Here is a 21,220-nt window from a genome sequence, read left to right on the forward strand (position 1 = left end):
AGGGATTTATATAATAATCTCCGTATAAACCATACATTTGTCTCCTATTTAATTCGTAAGTATAGAGGCACCATAATATGGTCATTATATGATGGTAGTAAGCTGGAAAATACTTTGTCTTCTTAGAAAGGCCAGTGAGGGGCTCGCCCCAGGGCCGAGTGGTTAAGTTCATGTGCTCCACTTCGGCGGCCCAGGGTTTCACCAGTTCTGATCCTGGGCATGGACCTAGCACTGCTCATCACGCCATGCTGAGGCAGCATCCCACATAGCACAACCAGAAGGACCTACAATTAGAATATACAACTATGTACTGGGGGGCTTTGGGGAGGAGAAGAAGAAGAAGAAGAGAAAAAAGATTGGCAACAGATGTTACCTCAGGTGCCAATCTTTAAAAAAAAAAAGGCCAGTTACTGAACACTGAACCAGAGGCCTAGTAAATTCACTTAATTGTTAACATTGAAGCCTGTGAAAGAGAGTAGGAGGGAGTCCAGCTTCCTTCACTGCAGCACAGCCTCAAAAGAGTACCTGAGATTATTGAAAGATTAAATAAGCATTGTAAATCTGTAGATAAAGGAGTTCAGAAATATTTTGGTGGAGAACTACATTGTTTGTTGAAAATTAGCTGTCCATAGATGTGCGGTTCTATTTCTGGGCTTTCAGTTCTGTTCCATTAATCTCTGTGCCTGTTTTTGTACCAGTACCATGCTGTTTTGATTACTATAGCTTTGTAGTTGCATGTACCAATTTTTAAAGAAGTTCTCATGTCCTTTCCACTTCTTTTAGCAAGTTGTTTAAAAAAATTATGTTTGGGGCTGGCCCCGAGGCTGAGTGGTTAAGTTCGTGCGCTCTGCTTTGGCAGTCCAGGGTGTCGCTGGTTCGGATCCTGGCCATGGACATGGCACTGCTCATCAGGCCATGCTGAGGTGGCGTCCCACATAGCACAACCAGAGGCACTCACAACTAGAATATACAACTATGTACTGGGGGGCTTTGGGGAGAAGAAGAAAAAAAAACATTGCCAACAGATGTTAGCTCAGGTGTCAATCTTTAAAAAAAAGAAAATTATGTTTTTCTACTGTCAGGGAAACAACAAGCTCTGAGTAATGAGAATGGATGCACTGTGGCAAATGGCATGCTAACTAAAGGAAGGATGAATGGGTTACACCCTTGAATTAAGTATTGAAAAGCATCCACTGGGGCCGGCCTGGTGGTGCAGCAGTTAAGTTTGCATGTTCTGCTTCAGCGGCCCGGGGTTCACCGGTTCGGATCCCGGGTGCGGACATGGCACCGCTTGACAAGCCATGCTGTGGTAGGCATCCCACATATAAAGTAGAGGAAGATGGGCATGGATGTTAGCTCAGGGCCAGTCTTCCTCAGCAAAAAGAGGAAGATTGGCAGCAGATGTTAGCTCAGGGCTTATCTTCCTCAAAAAAAAAAAAAAATCTACTGTAACACATTATTGACAGTTACTGTGAATAACTTGTAAAAGGGGAAAATCTAAACTCTTAACCACACTGAGGTCTTCCTAGATTTACACCATGCATAAGGACATAATGATATAATTTAAATATTGAATACCTACCATATTCTGAGCTTTTTACATCTACTTACTTAATTTCTACAACCACCACATGAGGTGTAGGTACTATATTACCATTTTGCAGGTGAATAAACTGAGGCACAGAGCGGTAACAGAACTTGCCTAAGGGCAGGCAGCTTGTCAGCAGAAAAGCCAGGTTATGTGTCTTCAGAGGAGGCTGCCATAACTATTGGGCTATACTGCTTGTTAGCAGAAAGCCAGATGAGACTGTGGGATAAGCTCCAATATTTGCAAAAGAGGGGGCCTGGGCACATTTGAAGGCAGGAGGGCTTGAATAGTCCTGGATATAAAATAGGGAGAGGATGTTTAAGGGATGTGGGATCCCTAGGATCACTTGGAATTGGAAAAGGTTGTGGGGCTCTGGTGGAGGTGAGCTTCAGCAGAGAGAACAATCTTTATCCTTGTCTTCTGAGGTTGCTGTGAAGAGGAGACGTAGGAGGGAAAGGAGCTCGTACCTGATAACCTTGAGCTTTTGGGTGATGTGCTGGAACTGGCTGCCAGCCCAAGAGAGCCATTGGTAAACATGCAGGAATTTTGCTAGCAGGTTGGTGGCTTGAAATCAGCCCAAGAGGGAGTATTTATACCACAGAAATTGGCAAATGCTACAGATGAGGGCTTCTCCCCCTGACTACCCAAAGCTCGTTTACCAGAACACCTTAGACTCTCTTCTCTTCTCCCCTTCACTAACGTTCAAAAGCCTGCTGAAGTGCCAGTTGAATTCAAACCTCGACTGAGTGCCTGCTGTGGGAAAGGCACTGTGCCAGGTCCTGGGGATACAAAGACCAGCCCCTCAAGTGAAAAATACTGTGGTGGAGAGAGAAGAGTCTGAGGGCATAAATCCTGGACTAGCTGTCAGACCTTGGGCCACTCACTTAAACTTGGTTCACTCATTTGCAAATGGAGATGATAATACACATCCCAAAGGGTTATTGGATGACTAGAGAGAACGTGTAAAGTTTCTAGCAAACAGGTGCTCACTAAGTGACAGTTCTGAGAGTGGCAGACGTGTAAACAGATGGCTTTAGCATAGCTTGATGTAAGAAATAAAGGAGTGACTGGTTCTATGTTTGATGAGAGAAGGCTTCACAGTGATCATGGTCCCCCAGGTAGGATTTCGCAGTTTTCAGGGTGGATGACTCATGGATGAAGTTTGCCCTGGTCCTTGTCAGAAAGTTAATGCTGCTTTTTTAGTCCTTACAGCATGTTGCTTTTACTTCCTTTTAGCTTGTACCTCACTGTACGTTATTGAAATGTAAGACAAACAGTGGATTTGAAGCTAGGCACACCTGGATTTATATCCTCACTCCAACACACCTACTTTGTGACCTTTGGCAAGATTTTTAACTTCCTGGAATTTCAGTTTCTAATTTTGTATTATGGGTGTAATACTTGGATGATTTTGAGGATTAACCAAGAACGTAGGGAAAAGAGCCAGACACCTGGCTGCCTTGTGAACCTCAAACTGAATCCAATATATTTATGGTTTCATCTCCCCTGATACTTCTGCATCTTGTGCAAAAACACACTGTATCTTTCCTAGTGCTGAGTCTTTGTACATATTGTTCCCTCTGCCTGGAAAAATTCCGTTCAAGAGGTAGAATGGCATCGTGGTGAGAGCCAAGGGCTGGATGTCAGTCTCAGCTCTGCCAATTATTAGCTAGGTGACCATAGGCAAGATAATTATCCTCTCTATCCCTCAGGTTTTTTCAGCTGTAAAGCGAGGAGATAATAGCATCTTATTCACTGGATTGTGTGAGGATTAAATTACTCACGAGAAGACCTAGGTTTATGCCTGGCGCATAATAAGCACTGAAAAATTCTTAGGCATCACTCCCACTCCCATCGCTCCTACCTTCATTATTCCTCCAGATATGGTCCAAATATCACTTGCTTTGTGAAGCCTTCCCCAATTTTCCCACACCGTTTTTCGCTTCCCCTCTGTGAAGTTGATGGACGATCACGTTTTGAGCACCTACTCTGTTGCAGGCACGCTCCTAGGCATATTACAGATGTCGTTTTACTCAGACCACCCAATATGTTCTTATTTATTATCCCAGCTACCCTCTGGGGTAGATCAAATTCTTGAAAGTCATTTGCCTTTATAGGAAGACTGAGAAGCCCCAACAGTTACCATATAAAAACTTTTTTTTCCTTTCCTCTCTGGAAAAAGATGGAATCCACAAATTAACTAGTAATATCCCCATTAAGAAATATTTACTGAGCAATTACTGTGTGTGGGTACTGTATTAAATTCTGGGAACACGGTGAGCATAAATAATCCTGGTCCCTGCGCACATGTGGCTATTTTCATTTAAATTAAACAAATAAAAACTTCAGATCTGTACTTGCGCTAGCCATATTTTAAGTGTTCGTGTGGTTAGTGGCTATTGGGTTGGACAGTGCTGATATAGAACATTCCTGTCATCACAGAAAGTTCTCTTGAACTGTCTGTTCTAGAGGAGGAGGCTGACATTGATCAGATAATCATAAACGAACAGATAATTGTAACTGTGTTAAGTACTAAGCAGAAAGAATATATGGTAACACAGGGCATTTCATAGGGGGATTTGACCTATTTAACAAGCTTCCTTAGGGAAGACATGTTGAACTAAGATTTGATGAGTGATTGGGAGTTAGCAAAGCCCCGTGGTTGGGTAATTAAAGAGATTTAAAAGGGGTAACGGCTGTGGCATAGAGATTAAGGGGAGGTTCTGGTGAGATAAAGAGTAGAAGGGTCACAGGGGCCTTGTAGAAAGAGGATGAAGAAGCTGAGAGGCTGAGTATCTTGATTCTTTTGTCAGTGGTAGAACCTAGATTTGACTTAAAAGTTTATGTTGCATAATAGATGTATATTCAAAGGACTGTACTTCTGGAATGATCTCCCTTCACTCCCTTCCTCCTTGGAAATTGCCAGATTTCCCTCTACTGGATGATTCCTTCAGCAGAAAAACATGCTATAATAATTTCCTTCTACATGAAACAAAAAACCTTCCTTGACCCTACATCCCTCTTCAGCTACTTTCCCATTTTTCTGTTTTTATAGCAAAACTCCTTGAAAAAGTTGGCTATACCTACTTACTACCTCTACTTCCTTATTTTCTGTTTCTTCTTGAATTTTCTCTAATTGGGCTTTCTTTCCCCCCATCATTTTCATAAAATTCAGCAATGACTTCTATGACTCCGTCCTTATCTTGCAGGATTTCTCAGCAGCACTTGATATAGTTGATCTTCTTTTTTAGAGCACTTTTTCCTTGGCTTCTGAGACACTACCTTCTCTGGGTTTTCCTTCTGCCTCCCTCCAGCTCCTTCTCAAGCTCCTTTGCTGGACTCTTCTCCTCCTTTGCAGTTTGCCAGGGCTCAGTCCTGGACTGTCTTCATTTCTCTAAATATATTGACTCCCGGGGTAATTTCAGCTAGTCCCATAGTGTGATGGTTAATTTTATGTGTCAAGTTGGTGCCCAGTTGTTTGGTCAAACACCAGTTTAGGGGCTGGCCCCGTGGCCGAGTCGTTAAGTTTGTGCACTCCACTTCAGCGGCCCAGGGTTCGGATCCTGGGTGCAGAACTAGCACTGCTCATCAAGCCATGCTGGGGCTGCGTCCCATGTGCCACAGCTAGAAGGACCCACAACTAAAAATATGTATATACAACTATGTACTGGGGGGCTTTGGGGAGAAGAAGGAAAAATAAAATCTTTAAAACAAAACAAAAACAAAAACACCATTCTTGATGTTGCCGCGAAGGTACTTTCTAGATGTGATTAACACTGAAATCAGCAGACTTTAAGTAAAGCAGATTACCCTCCATGATGTGAGTCAGTTTCATCCAGACAGTTGAAGGCCTTAGAGAAAAGATCGAGGTCTCCTGAAGAGGAAGGAATTGTGCCTCCAGACTGCCTTCAGACTCAAGACTGCAACATCGACTCCTGCTGGAATCCCAGCCTGCCAGCCTGCCCTATGGTTTCAGACTTGCCAGCCCCCACAATCATATGAGCCAGTTCCTTAAAATAAATCTCTCTCTCTCTATATATACATCTTATTGGTTCTATTTCTCTGCAGAACCCTAACTAATATACATGGCATTGAGTATGTTTTATATTTGACTCCCAAATTTTTATTTCTAGCCCTGAGTTCTTGCCTTAATTCCAGATTTGCATGTCCAACTGCCTCCTCAACACCTCCATTTGGATAACTAATAGGTCTCTCAAACCACACTATGGATTTGTCCCAAACTATTGCTTTCCATTGCATTGCAGTGCCATCTTTCCTCCTCCTCCCTGAGTGTTCCCCCTTTTCATTAAAGAGTGCCTCCATTTACCCAGTTGCCAAGGCCAAAACTCTGGACTCATCACTGATTTTTCTCTCTTTTACATCTCTCATGCCCTCCATCTACAAAAATTATTAGCTTTACCTTCAAATACATCTTCCCTCACTAATCCAAGCCTTCATCATCTCTAGCTTGGACCACCACAGTAACTTCCTAACTGGTCTATGTTCCTCTACTCTAAGTCCCTTCCGCCCTCTTAGGCTGTTCTCCACACAGCAGAGCAATCCTTTTAGAACAGGAACTAGATCACTTCCCTTTCCTCTCTCAACACTCTGGCTTCTTATCACACTTAGAATGAAATCCAAAGTCCTGACTATGGCCCTTGGGATCTGACCCCTGGCTACTCCTCCCACCTCACTGCTTACTGCTTTCTTCCTTGCTCACTGTGCTTCAGACCCACTGGCTCCCTTACAGATCTTTGGACAAGTCAAGCAGGCTCCCCACTTAGGCGTTAGTACTTCCTGTTTCCTCTGCTTCCACAGATTTCCCCCCAGATACTCTTATGGCCTGCTCCCTTGTTTCCCTCTGGTCTCTGCTCAAGTGCCATATTCTTAGATCTTTCCTGGACCCCTCCCCACCGCACACACACACACTACTTTATTCTACTTCAGAATTCTACAAAGAATTCTTTCAAAAAAGTTTTTTGTCCCCTGTGAAGGGGAGCAATGAAATGGAGTCGTAACCATGGGGTTGGGCACATGGGAGGCTTTTTTTAAATAGAAAAACTACAGTGTGTTTGTATGATGATGGGAGTGATCAGGTACAGAACAAAACATTGATGATGCCAAGGAGGGAGGCTAATTTCAGGAGTGAAGTTATTGAAGACTCAGAAGACAAGAAAAGATGAGAATCTGCACACAAGTGGAGAAGTTGGCCTTCATTAAAGGAGTGAAGGCAGGGAATATGGCAGCTTGGGGGTTGAGAGGAAAATAGGGGGGAGTCCTGTCTGATTGATTCTATTTTTTTAAAGTAGAAAACAGGTCATGAGCTAATGGGAAGGTGTAGGTGTATTAGAGTTTTGAGAAAAGAGGAGTAAGTATGAAATAGTCACTTTGGAAACTGGGAAAGCAAATATAGTAGAGACGCAAAGGATTGCTAGGCAGCTTTGGGGACACTGAGGTTTGTGCTCTTGACTGTAAAGTGCAATCACTTTTAATTTCTGTGTTTTCTCCACCAGTGTTTTGCGTAAGTAGGGTGCAGAATGTATGGACACCTAGAGGCAAGGGTGGGCCTTGCCAAGTCAGTACAGTTGAGGAGTTTGGACTTCATTTGGACTTTAACTTGAGGGGCCTAGGGAGCTACTGAAGGTTTGAAAAGAGAAGATTAGGGTGTCAGAAAGGTTGTTCTAGCTTAGTGTGGTGTATATGTGTATGAGAGAGGCGTATGGTAAGAGGAACAGTAGTTTAGTGCAATAGTACCCTTGATCAAACACCTGCACAGATCTGTTTATAGTGTGCTTAGATGACAGCTCAGGAACATAGAGGGTCTTTTCCAGCATTTTCTGAGTACTTACTGTATATAAGCAGGTTCTGGGAGGACAAGGTAAATCAAACAAGGGTTTGCCTTCCCAAAGCTCTCTTGGATTTAAATGGTTTGTAATAATTTTTAGGTATTTGGGGACACAGAAGAGGGAAGGAGCGATTAACAATGGGTGGGAATCAGGGAACACCTCCCAGAGGAGGTGACATTTCAGATGAGCTTTGAAGGAGTATGCCCTTAGGGAGGGAAGATAATTTTAGGCAGGGGGAATAACATGAGATGTAAAATGTATGACTAGAACAAATGCTGTATGATGGGAAATTGTGGGAGGTGAAGCACTTCTTCCACTAACCAGCAACTAAAAAGAACTAAGGAGTTTGTATTTTGTGACAAGGGTCAGGCATCTGGGCCCTTCACTGTAGCAGGAAGGATTTCAAAGAAAAGAAGGTTTTTAAAAATGGTTTTAAAAAAATTTTACTTAAAAAAAAAACCTACATGGAGCTACTCTAGGCATCTCTGCTATAATTTGCTCACTTAAGAACAGTGTGAAGTTCAACAGCCAAGACGTGGAAGCAACCCAAGTGCCCATCAATTGATGACAGGATAAAGAAGACGTGGTGTATATATACAATGGAATACTAGTCAGCCATGAAAAAAGGACAGAATCGTCCCATTTATAACAACATGGGTGGACCTCGAGAGTATGATGTTAAGCGAAATAAGCCAGACAGAGAAAGACAAACACCATATGATTTCACTCATATGGGGAAGATAAACAAACACATGGACAAAGAGAACAGATTAGTAGTTACCAGAGGGGAAGGGGGTTGGGAGTTGGGTGAAAGCAGTAAAGGGGCACATATGTATGGTGACAGATAAAAATTAGACTATTGGTGGTGAGCACGATGCAGTCTACACAGAAACTGATAAATAATAACGTACACCCGAAATTACACAATGTTATAGACCATTATGACCTCAATGAAATAATCAGAAAAAAACAGAACAGTGTGAAGTTAAAATGCCTTATCTAGCCTTTTCTGGTATACTGTTAAAAAATGGTAATTATGGTAACCCTGACCTCTCTGTCATACAAGGTTCTTAGAAATCAATCATTATCACTTGCTTTTAGTACGTTATTTCAAGTTAAATGATTTTAAAATCCCTCTCTATCCTAAGACATACTTTTGAAATAAACTGTAGTTTCTATATATTTTTAAGAATGAGGAGTTTATGACCCTAGTTGGTGGGTTGTAATTGTGTAGATTAGATGGTATAAAGCATATAAAATAGTTAATACACAGCTTGGCACAGCAGCCAGGAGTAAATGTTGTTTTCTCCCTAAGTCCCAGCTTGCTTTTTTTCCCTCATGTTATTCATTCTTTGCTCCTTAAATCACATTGTTTCCTGAACACCGATATGATAGAACCATCCTCCTTCTAAGGACCCCAGAGTCAGGTGAGGCGCGCACTCACTAAATAACCATCATGCAGAAAGAGTGTCAGTGTAGAGAGTGTGTGTGTGTGTGTGTGTGTGTAGCTGAGAGGCTACACCAGACCTCCAACTTGTGCTTTGGAATGAGCTCAAAGGAGCAAATTATGGTTACCTGCCAGTTCAGAGAGATGTGGCTTCTTGCTCCCTTAAGAAGCCAGCAACCCTTTCACCCCTGTGTGCTTCAGTCTGGCAGGATCCAGACAAAGAAGTGGGAAAGACATTCATTTATTTATTCAGCACATATTGGTCGCTACCTTCCAGTGCAAGGTGCTGAGTAAGAATGAGTAGGAGCAGGGAAGTATGGGCAGCTGCAGGTGGCTTGGCATGGCTGGAGTTAAACATACTCTCAGTTTTCCTTAAAACAAACATGACAGACCAAAACTTGAGTAGTTAAGGGGGAAGTACTGTAAGGGGAAGTTATGTGTTGGTGAGAATTTGTCATTTTCTTTCCAGGATTAGTCAGGATGGACTAGATGTTTCTTCTAGCCTGATAACTTCCTTTAGGGAGTTGCCAGACTGACTAATCCATTACCTTAGGGCAACGGGTCCCAAACTTTGCGGCTCACAGGAATTACCCAGGGAGTTTAAAAAAACTCAGATGGGGGCCGGCCCGTGGCCAGTGGTTAAGTTCATGCCCTCCGCTTCCTCTGCCCAGGGTTTCACCGGTTGGGATCCTGGGCGCCGACATGGCACCACTCATCAGGCCATGCTGAGGCGGCATCCCACATGCCACAACTAGAAGGACTCACAACTGAAAAAATAGACAACTATGTACGGGGGGAGGGGGACTTTCGGGAGAAAAAGGAAAAAATCAAATCAAATAAAAAAAAACCCTCAGATGCCCAGGTGGCACCCAATACGGATCACATCAGATCGTGTGTGTGTGGGTGGGAGCCAGGCGGCAGTATTATTCAGGATCCTCCCGTGATTACAATGGGCAGCAGAGGTCTGGAGTTACTGCCCTAGGGCATAGTACAGTTTTGTTCAGTTAAAACACTCTTATTTTGGTTCTGGTTCCAAACGTTCCTTAAATTGTTTTTGCTCGTTTCTTGGGTTGGGGGCGCTATGAGCAGGAAGAGGATGTGGTGTCACCCAATTAGGAGATCTCGCTTTGCCAAACCCATTCGCGTAGGTTGCCAGGGCTGCACGAGGAGTGGATTTTTGCTTTGTCATTCTGACTCTGGCTGTTAGCCCGCCGGTTCAGAGAAGGGCGTGGCTTCTCGTAGCCACTAGAAACCTGCAACCCCGCCGCCTCAGTTTGCTCCAGTCCCGCATTGCATCGGAGCGGAAGGTCGTGGGAGTCAGGCGGAGAGGCTGACAGCCTAGAGCTCGCCTTCACGTAAGCTTTGGGTTAACTGCACGCGGACCGGCTCCGAGCCTGGAGGCTGTGGGCACGTCGGGCCGGGAGCGTCCGCCTGTCGGTGCGTGCGAGTCCCGGGCGGGGGGTGGCCGGGGGGTCGCTGAGCCGGCCGAGGCTTTGCTGAGGCGGCCGAGCTACTGGGCCGCGGGCATGGTTTCGCCCGGGTCGTGAGAGCTCAGCCTGTGGTAGGCGAGACCGGCCCCCTGTCGGCGGCCCGTTTCCTTCCTTTAGCTCTTCTTTGTAGGTACAGTTTGCAGAATATCTGAGAAAATGAGTGTTTGTATCTTGAAATGTAGATCATAGCGTGATGAATAGATTGACAGACCCTCAATCGCATTAAGAGAGTATAACGATTTAAGGATGCTTCTCAGGGAATTTTCACACCACTGAATCCTCGAAATCCCGAGAGGTTGACAGATCTGTGTATCTCCATGTCTACAAGTGGGGAAACCGAGGCTGAGAATCATGTGACTTGCCCCAGGTCACAGGACAGTGAAGAGTGGAACCCCGTGCTTATCTCACTTTCTCGGGCAGTACAGGGTCGTGATTAAAAGCAGACACCACCCTGCCTGGGTTTGAATCCTGCCTCTGCTGTTGACTAGCTGCTTGAACTTGGGCAAGTCAGCTTTTGTGTGCCTCAGTTTTCCTGTCTGTGAAATGGACCTGATAGGACCTACTTCAAAAGGCTAGTTGTCAAGATTGTGTTAATACATGCAGAGCACTACAGAAGTGTCAACTGCTGTTACTATTATCAAACAACTATACGTTTGAGTGTTGCTGTGGTTTTTGTCTCATGAATGGGCTTGATGTCAGTGTATCTGGAATCTATTTTTAATTCCGTCACTGACTCATCCTCCACCTGAGTTGACCCGTTTGTAGAGTTGGACCTTAGCTCCGGGTCTGTCACGAAAGGTGTTGCCGCAGGGCTTCAGGGTTCTTAGGTCGAAGCGCCCTGAGTGGGCAGTGTCTTCATTTTGCCCCGTGGTTTCACATTTCCCAGAAACACTGGAGGTAGGATTTCGGCATTCTGTATTGTTGCAGGGTTCACAGGAGGATTAAGCTGGGAGGTGTTTTATAAAGGCTGAGGGAATTGTGCATTAAGCCTCCTTTTGAGGCCTTTCTGAATTCCGGATTTACTGGGGAAGGAGGACGTTTAATTTTAGCGAGACTTCGGTGAGCTGTCTGCCCGTTTCCAGGCGCGTGCAGGTGTGCGGCCCGGGATCCCTGGCCCTGCCCGGGCGGGGCGCGGGGCGGGGCGGGGGGGGGCGGGGCGCCGGGGCCACGGAAGCCCCGCCCCGCGCCCTTCCCGCCGCGGCCCCGGCGGCAGGCCTGTCCCGCTGCCCTCTGCTTTGTGCCACAGAGGACGGGCGCGGCCTCGAGGGAGCGCTCTCCCAACTCACCTCGGAAACCGTGTTTGTGAAACGGAGAAAGCTGGGCGGCCATGGTCCAACCCTGAAGGTAGGTGGGAGCCTGAACGTTGCTGTTACCGGCCTGAGCGGGGAGTGAGCTCACGGAGGCCATCGAGGTCGCAGCCCTGCTTTCAGAGCCGGGGTGGATGCGCATGGAGCCCGTGCTTAGGCATCGACACAGAGGCGCACAGGCGCCGGCTCACGTGTCAGCCCGAGTTGATGGGACTGATGGGTAAATTTCTGAACCAGAGCCGCTTGGGGGGGGGGAGTATGTAACTCTTTTCATCTTGTAAACTACGTTTTTAAAAGTGTTCTTTTTCTCCTGTTTTCCCTTTCTTTCCCTCCCAGTAAATCTAAATTACTTAAAAATTTTTAGCAACAGTGTAAACTGCTGAAAGTGAGTAGTTTGGAGAATTGCTGAGAAAGGGGGACCAGGAAATGCTCGTCTTTGTCGGTGCCTGCATCTTCCTCTTTAATTCCCTGGGGAGGAAACCCGAAACCCCGGGCTCTGAGGACAGCAACCAGGCAGCTCCTGGAGGGAGTTCATTTCCCTTCAGGTGTCGTTTTCTAGTCCAGAGTTAAGAGCTGGGCGGAGGGAAGGAAATAACTCTTGGGTTTGGCCGGTGGCAGTCCTCCCTTAGGACCGACCATCTACCGAGGGGTGCATGGCCATGGCCTGTGGTATTGGCGCAGTGCTGGGAGGCTGTGAGTGTGTTCAAGGTGATGCACAACGTGGATGATGTTCTACATCAGGTGTGGTTGTTACGGGTTAGAAAGCCTCATAATTCCATCACCTTGATACATCTGCTCTAATTTTTGCTGATTGTTTTTTGGCCTTGTCTTTTTGTATCTAATTTTTAAGAAATGGAACTCACACTTGAACATTGCCTCCTTAGAAGTAAACCTGAGGCTTCAGTTAAATGTAAAAATCTGTTTAGATGTGTGCACCTTTAGAAAGGATATTAACAATTAATTTGCATTTTTATTTACTGTCTTTTCTTTCTTCTAAAAGTCTTATTACTATTTTTTTGTGTGAGGAATATTGGCCCTGCGCTAACATCTGTTGCCAATCTTCCTCTTTTTTTTCTCCCCAAAGCCCCAGGACACAGTTGTATATCCTAGTTGTAGGTCATTCTAGTTCTTCTATGTGGGATGCTGCCTCACCATGGCTTGATGAGCGGTGCGTCGGCCTGTGCCCAGGATCTGAACTGGCAAACCCCCTGCCACTGAAGCAGAGCTCATGAACTTAACCACCCGGCCACAGGGCTGGCCCAAGAGTCTTACTTTTTTAAAGAATGGGTATTGGAAGTGGGAATAGACTTCAAAGACAAATAGCAAATTAATGGAAAATAATTAAAATGAGATAAAAAGGCTTTTAGCCTGATTTAAAATAATATTGTGTTACCCACACCTTTGGTTTGCAAGTAAAATGAGACAAATATCTATTAATATTCCTTCCTGTCTGATTATTCTGTTTGGTCTACCTGTGTCATAAATTTGCACTTAAAGAGTTATATAGGCATTTGATCTTTATATAAATTCTACATGTGGTCATGGTTTTAACACCAATGGGAGTAAAAAGAATCACTGTTTTTAGAAGCTTTGGACCCACTTTATTGATATGGTCTGAAGTTTTCAATTCCATACAATCATAGTTAATTTCAGACATTTAGTGCAGTGCCATGAATAAAAAGCATACCACGAGGTCATAATTAAAGTAAAAAGAAATCATTTAGTACATCTCTTTTAAGTAAACTTACCACTCTGTTTTGTATCATTTGATTTACTTTTGGTTCTTAATGGGTACAAAGAAATGGAACAAGACACACAACAAGATGTAAGGGCTACTAGTTTGAAATTTCTAGCAGTTGTTGCCCACATTTGGGGCTAAATACTGGTTTCTGAAAACCTTTAGGAAACATTGGGTTTGAGTGGAGAAAGGCATTTGTTTAGTGGAGAATTGAGTGCTTATAGGATTAGTGTTATAATCCTGAAGTCCACACCTTAAAAAAAAGGTTAAGATTTCATACTTTAATTCCAACAAAATAATGGAGAGGGAGCCCTATAAAAGGTCTGCTTGTCCTTTCTCTTAATATTCTTTCTTCCTGTGTCTCCATTTCCCCTCAATAAACAGCAGCAGCAGCCGCCAAACCTGCTTTGCTTTCACAGTGTCTTATAGAAGACAAGGGAGGGAGAATCCTCCTGGAAGGAATGGATAAGTGTGGATGACTACCTACAGGGTGAAGGCTTTAAAGAAGTGTGTTTTAAAAAACTAGTCTACTAGCCACCTGCACAGAATCCCCTGGAGTGGTCGTTAAACATGCATGCCTGGGCCTTACCCGAGGTCTTGTTAATTAAACCCTCTGGAAGGGGCTAGGATCTGCCTTTTAATTTATTTTAAACACGCCCCCTCAGGTAATTTTTATAACTACCACGTTTGAGACTTGCTTTAATGTATAAGGTAGTTTGGTCAAGATTAGTTGCTAAATAATTAGAATTGGGGAAAATCAAACAAATGACTTCTCTTTAATACCAAAAGATATTAGTTAGAAAGTAGCAAATGGTGACTCAACAGGCAGATAACAGTTTATTTATTTTTTTGAGGACGATTAGCCCTGAGCTAACATCTACCACCAATCCTCCTCTTTTTGCTGAGGAAGACTGGCCCTGAGCTAACATCCGTGCCCATCTTCCTCTGCTTTATATGTGGGATGCCTAACACAGCATGGCTTGCCAAGAGGTGCCATGTCCACACCCAGGATCTGAACCAGCGAACCCCAGGCTGCAAAAGCGTAACATGTGAACTTAACCGCTGCGCCACCAGGCCGGCCCCCACATAACACTTTATACCTGAATAGAAAAATAGGGAAATATACCATCTGTGGCCAGAGCTTGTATGTCCATGTGGGAAATGGGAACCAGGTAGCTACTAAGTTTTAAGAACTATGAATAGATTCTGCTCAAACATACCTAGCTTTCATAAATATTTTAGTTCTTAGAGCAAGATTGCAAGTATTCTTATAGGGAACCTTTCTTGTATGTAATCAGTGTCCAGGATCCCAGAGTTTTGAAACCACTGTATAAATGCCTGTTGGTGGTATTGAGAGGAAAAGCAAAGTGAATGAAAAAGTGCTTATTGGAATACTAAGTGCTGGACAGAGTTAAGACTTTAGTAGTTTGAGGTCATAGTCTTGGGAGATAAGACCACAACTGGCAACATGGGACTGAATTTCTTCAAGGCAATAATAGGAGAGATGACAGACACAAAGCAGTGCATGATTAACATCCAAGTGAACTACGCAGACAGTCGGAGGAGGAGCTCAGATGTGATCATGTGGTAGTCAGGTTTGGTGACCCCAAGTTCCAGTCTGGGGGGTAGACACTGAAACAAAGGCAGGTCTCCTTTCAAACCTAACTTCTAAATTTACTGGAAACCAGACTCTTAACTAAATAGACATGAGGAAATGAGTGGCAATTTAATAACTCTCCAGCTGTTCCCTTTCTGTTTTTTCTTTCTTTCTTTTTTCTTGGTGAGGAAGATAGGCCCTAAGCTAACATCTTTTTTTTTTTTTTTGAGGAAGATTAGCCCTGAGCTAACTACTGCCAGTTTTCCTCTTTTGCTGAGGAAGATGGGCCCTGAGCTAACATCCATACCCATCTTCCTCTACTTTTTTATACGTGGGACACCTACCACAGCATGGCTTTTGCCAGGCGGTGCCATGTCCACACTCGAGATCTGAACCAGTGAACCCTGGGCCGCTGAGAAGCAGAACGTGCGAACTTAACCACTGCACCACCGGGCTGGCCTCTAAGCTAACATCTGGTGCCAATCTTCCTTTTCTTTTTCTCCCATAGTGGCATATCCTAATGATAGGTCATTCTAGTCCTTCTATGTGGGTTGCCACCACAGCATGGCTTGCTGAAGGGTACGTAGGTGTGTGCCCAGGATCTGAACCAGTGAACCCTGGGCCGCCACGTGAAGCGAAGCACACCACACCAACTTAACCACTGAGCTAGGGGGTCGGCCCCCTTTCTGTTCTTTTTTTTTTTGAGGAAGATGAGCCCTGAGCAAACATCTGCTGCCAATCCTCCTCTTTTTTTGCTGAGGAAGACTGGCCCTGAGCTAACATCCGTGCCCATCTTCCTCTATGTGATATGTGGGACGCCTACCACAGCATGGCTTGCCAAGTGGTGCCGTGTCCACACCTGGCATCCGAACTGGCGAACCATGGGCCACCAAAGCGGAATGTGCACATATACCACTGTGCTACCGGGCTGGCCCCTCCTTCTGTTCTTTATTTCAGTTCCTGACTTCTCTTCCTGCTCAAACACACTTTTCCAACTGCCTACCTGTTACAGAGTACAAGGCCAGGTTTGCCCCTTCGTCCCTACTCTGTACTCCCACAGCACTCCCACAGTCTTATCTCCGGAAAAGGAGGAATCCTGCCAATGATAATTTTTTGACTTACTTATCAAAAGTGGAGAGTTAGTCTTATTCTTTGTGCCTGTGATCCCAGGCCTATATTAGACCTCAGCAAATATTTAAGTAAACATGTCTGTTAATGATAGTAGCTACTATTTATTGACTGTCTACTATACACTAGACTTTAAATCTTATAATACCTAGTTATTAAATCCTCACGATAGTCTTATGAAGGAGGTGGTATTAGCCAGTTTTACAGATGAGAAAATGGAGGCCCTGAGAATTTAAGGAGCATGCCCAGATAACACAGCTAGTTAAGTGTCAGAGCTAGGAATGAAATCTAGGCCTGTCTGAAGTTCCTGTGGTGTACTCATACTTCTGGCGCTTGGCTTTCTGTTACTGCTGTTGGGATACATGCCTCATCTCCTTAGTGTGATTGTGTGCTCATGAGTCAGGGCTGGGCCCATGCACATCTTGGTATTCCTAGTATAGCTCTGGCAAATTGGCCTTCATTCATTAGATGCTTGCTGAGCGGGACTGCATTCTCATGTGCCTACTAAATTGCACATTCCTTTAGGAAGAAAATGATTTATTTTTATACCTTTGATTTTTTTTTTTTTTTAACACTTAGTGTGCATTCAGTAAATAGTTGTTGAGTGAGTGGATAGAGGAGACTCACTTATGTGAGAGATTTGGCTACCAGGTGTCTTGATTTTGTGAAGTTGGACTGTCTCTATCAGAGACAGAGCCCTAAGTTATTCAGGAGAGATTCTCGCCAGCACATAAAGCAGTTCAGGATTTTAAAGAGCTGGATGATAGCAGTGTTGTTCACCTTCAGCAGTTTACGCAGATGTGTCCAGGTCAGTTGAGAAGTCAATCTATTTAGCTCCTATTTATTCAGCAGCTGTGTTTTCAAGTTCAGCTAGACACTGTCTTTAACTCTAACACGAGTCTGTAGGGTAATGTATATATTTTATAATACATTTGTCAACAAATGTTTGCATACGATTTTTTACAGAGTCACAACCATTCTGTATGGCAGAGAAGACATCCAATAGACTTATTTTACAAATGAGGAAACTCAGGAAACTAATAAAGCACTAGTTTTGATTTGAACCCAGACCTCCAAAGCTGAGTTCCTTCAAGGCTGCCTCCTTTAAAAGCCACCTACCCAGTGCTTTCCTACTCCTAGTCTATCAAAACGATGCTTTTGGGGCTGGCCCAGTGGCGTGGTGGTGAAGTTCGCATGCTCTGCTTCTGCGGCCTGGGGTTCGCAGGTTCGGATCACAGGCGTGGACCTGGCACTGCTCAGCAAGCCACGCTGCGGCAGCATCCCACATAAAATAGGGGAAGATTGGCACGGATGTTAGCTCAGCAACAATCTTCCTCAAGCAATAAGAGGAGGATTGGCAACAGATGTTGCTCAGGGACAGTCTTCCTCACACACACACAAAATGATGCTCCTGGTCATTGCTGATTTCTGAGGTATCCCAAGCGTTGATAATTGTTCTCATAACTGAAAGGTTTTATTCTCCTCATCTCACACCCTTGTTTATGTTAGTTCTTGAGGCTTGGCAAGTCAGCCAGTACTGGGTTTTCTGACGTGTCTGTTACATGTATGACTTTTGACCACAGAGCACGGGCGGAGGTTTTATGTACTCTCAAGTCTTTCAGTGTGTGGGTCCATATTCTTTTGTGGGACTTGACTTTGATTTTATCTTTTACTTCACTAATAAAGCCATCTTATTTGACTAGAATGGTTATACAAAGCCTCTTTTGGATACTACTGGGTTTTTTAAAGAATCTGTTGAAATCCAAGGAGCCATTCATGAGAAAAACATACATAAATAATTTTGCATTACAATCTCAGACTCTTTGTGGACTTGCTTCAGAATATCCAGAAGAGTTTTCCCTTCACAGTACTATACATATTTCCATTAGTTGAAGGCTTAGTAGATTTATTTTATTAGATGGTAAATTTCTTTTCACTGGTATTTGTTATTGTGGGATATATTTCTGTGTTCCTTCTTACAGATTTAACCTTTAAAATATTTTTATTTTCCTAAAACAACATCCAGAAGTGAAGCTACTAGTTTGTATACATTTTTTGTCTATTTACTGTCTGTTTATTAAACATTTACTATCTTCGAGATAATTTGATTTAGTAAGTATCTACTCAATAGTTGAAAATATTTCAGATCTGTCACATAATCCTCATTCGATACTTACAGTGACTTTGGGATGTAAGTAGTCGTATTCCCATCTTTCAGATGAGGACGCTGGAGGCTGAGGGGGTGGCGACCTGCCTGAGATGACACTGAGAGCTAACAGGTCAAGAGTGGAACCCGGGTTTTCCTCCTTCCACTCTCCATTTTCACAAAATCATTTAAAAAACACACAGCTATCTGCCTTGATCATAGCAAAGTTTACCTTTAATACTAAAAAACCAAACAAAGCAAACATATACACACAAACATAACTTTAAAGGAAATTAAGATGAGAGAGAAAATATACCTGATGTCCTGCTCCTATTACAAATCAGACTAGGACTTTTACCACGTCTCTTCACAACTCCACATTAAATAGATACCCTGGCAGGATGAGGGGAGTAAAACTGCTGTGAAAGAAGGAAGAGGAAAGTTTAGGGAGGTGCCTAATAGCAAGATAAGTCTGTCTGTTAGAGTGCAGGACTCAAACCTGACTGGGGTCCTGGTCTTGGCTCAGAAGTCTCTTAAACACCTATTATAGATTGATCCTGCAACAAACACCCTACTGGAAAAGATAGTTCACCCTATGTGAATTCTTCTTATTTGACTGTACAGAGACTTGTAACTTATGACACTATCCCACCATGTTTTTGGTGAGCCCTGGGGACTATGGGAGAGGGCTTAAGAATGCTGGGAATGAATGAATCTGAACTCTTAGCAAAGGGACTGAAAAATAATATGAGAAAAAAACTGAAGAAAAGAAAAAGGGCCATACTGAGCCCTTGGCAGCAACTCCTGAAAGAGGAAAAAAGGGGAGAAGAGGTTTGCTAAATTACCTTGAAGGCCAAGCTGTGTGTCTTGGTTGCCTGAACTAGGCTTCCTGCATGAAGCTAGATCTTAGTAACTTCTTTGAAGAACTAGTACATTTTGCTTTCTGTAATAAGTCATAGAGAAGCTTACCAGTATAACTGAACTTATGTATTGCTGTTTCTTCTTTTTATTTATTTTTTATTGAGGTCACATTGGTTTCTAACATTATATAAATGTTCTTTCCTTTTTTTTTTTATAATGCAGTGGGTTTTTTTTTCAAGATTTTATTTTTTCCTTTTTCTCCCCAAAGCCCCCCGGTACATAGTTGTATATTCTTCGTTGTGGGTCCTTCTAGTTATGGCATGTGGGAAGCTGCCTCAGCGTGGTTTGATGAGCAGTGCCATGTCCGCGCCCAGGATTCGAACCAACGAAACACTGGGCTGCCTGCAGCGGAGCGCGCGAACTTAACCATTCCACGGGGCCAGCCCCTAAATGTTCTTTCTTTTTAAGCCACATTTATATAACTATTACTAGTAATTGGACCTTACGTTAGAAAATCTGTTTGGTGACTTAAGGATTCATAGGTGTAGAAATCCCATTCTTTAAATGATTAGGGAAAATCATGAGACTTGACATTTTTACTTTGCAGCGACATCTAAACTTTGTGCTCTAAAGGCAGATTTTAAAAGGAAGAATGTAATGCACGCATGACTTGCTGAGGACAATCTAAGTTACATGTTACTGAGGTTCTTAGGGACAGAGATCTAGCATAGAATGAATTCAGCGCCGGAAATGACAATTTAGAAATGATACTTGTCTTGATGTGTTCTGTTGCTCTGAGCAAGTTGTGTGGGCTGTTATCTCCTGAGAAATCCCTGTAAATGGCATTAATAATATTTTATAAGTAGGTTGGGAGAATGAATTTATTTTTCTAAAGCATTTTGAAATTCTTAAATGAAAGGGTCTGTATGGAGCATATTGGTGTCAGCCTGTTTTCTTTGCTCTGAGCCAGCAGAAAATAAGTACCTTATGGTGGGAAGGCCAGCTTATCTTTTGGAGTTCTTTTATAAATTGCTTTTATTGAATATGAAGTGGATATTAGAAACTCCCAAGAATATGGTTAACTATAAAAGCAAACTTTTTTGGATTTGGGACATAGAATTAACTGTGTGTTTTCTTCTAAGATTTGAAACAGGTTTAAGGGGCCGGCCTCATGGCCGAGTGGTTAAGTTCACACACTCCACTGCGGCGGCCCAGGGTTTCACGGGTTCGAATCCTGGCTGCGGACATGGCACGGCTCATCAGGCTAGTCTGAGGCAGCGGCCCACGTGCCACAATTAGAAGGACCCACAACTGAAATATATAACTATGTAGTGGGGGGATTTGGGGAGAAAAAGGAAAAAATTAAAAATCTTAAAAAAAATAAAATCAGTTTGTTAAAAATAAATAAAGCAGGTTTAAGTATTAGTTTGTAATTGGCCAGACTTGGAGGGAAAATATGGCTCTTTGATGAACCTGGGTCCCAACTTTGGTTTTCCTCTTGCTTTTTCTTTATTTCGGAGAAGGGATAAGGCTGACTTTCTGAAAAGCAGTTAACTTATTTTCAATGTGTAGGATCTCTTCCACTGACCTGTGAAATTAATCTTTTGCTGCCAAATAACTTGCAATAGGTGTTGGAACAAAGTTTTTCATCTACATTCATTTATACATCCAAATGTGCATACTCAAATGCCTCTGTGAAAACAGCTTTGCTTGGAAGATTTAAAACCAAGTTCTCACTGTGGAGAACAGGATAATATCTGTGCACAAGTAACCGTAATGCATGGTGCTTTTGAAAAATGCATGTTTCTTCCTGAATTACCCCTGCTTAAAAAAATAATGGTGGACGAATAGTAATATAAATATTTTGGAGTAACTTAATACTATTTTTTGCTGTTCATGCATTTGCAAAAAACTTTCCGCTAATGTCAAAGAAAAATGAGCAGTCTAGATGCATAGGAAGGAAGGGAAGGGAAACTCGAGTTGACAGATGCAGTGTGGTGGGCTCTTTTTCTCTCCCAAAGGGGCACCTGTTGCAGTGATTAAAAGCTTTTGATCTTGTGGGTTGAGAGTGT

General features: G+C 43.3%; 1 protein-coding gene across 7 annotated transcripts in view; it reads left to right on the forward strand.

Moving 5' to 3' along the window:
• Window positions 1-21,220, forward strand: part of TXNRD1 (thioredoxin reductase 1) — an 87,905-nt gene that overhangs the window by 12,903 nt on the left and 53,782 nt on the right. The window contains exons 1-2 of one of the 7 annotated variants that reach the window (XM_070600763.1): window positions 9,801-10,236; window positions 11,618-11,715. The exons of 1 other annotated variant lie outside the window; for it this stretch is intronic. The gene's annotated coding sequence lies outside the window, so the exon portion shown is untranslated. Of the gene's footprint in view, window positions 1-9,800; window positions 10,319-11,617; window positions 11,716-21,220 lie in introns of those variants that run through there. 5 more of the 7 variants (XM_008524924.2, XM_070600764.1, XM_070600761.1 and 2 more) reach the window with 5 other exon arrangements.

This window comes from Equus przewalskii, chromosome 29 (assembly GCF_037783145.1).
Source record: "Equus przewalskii isolate Varuska chromosome 29, EquPr2, whole genome shotgun sequence".
NCBI classification, from domain to species: domain Eukaryota; kingdom Metazoa; phylum Chordata; class Mammalia; order Perissodactyla; family Equidae; genus Equus; species Equus przewalskii.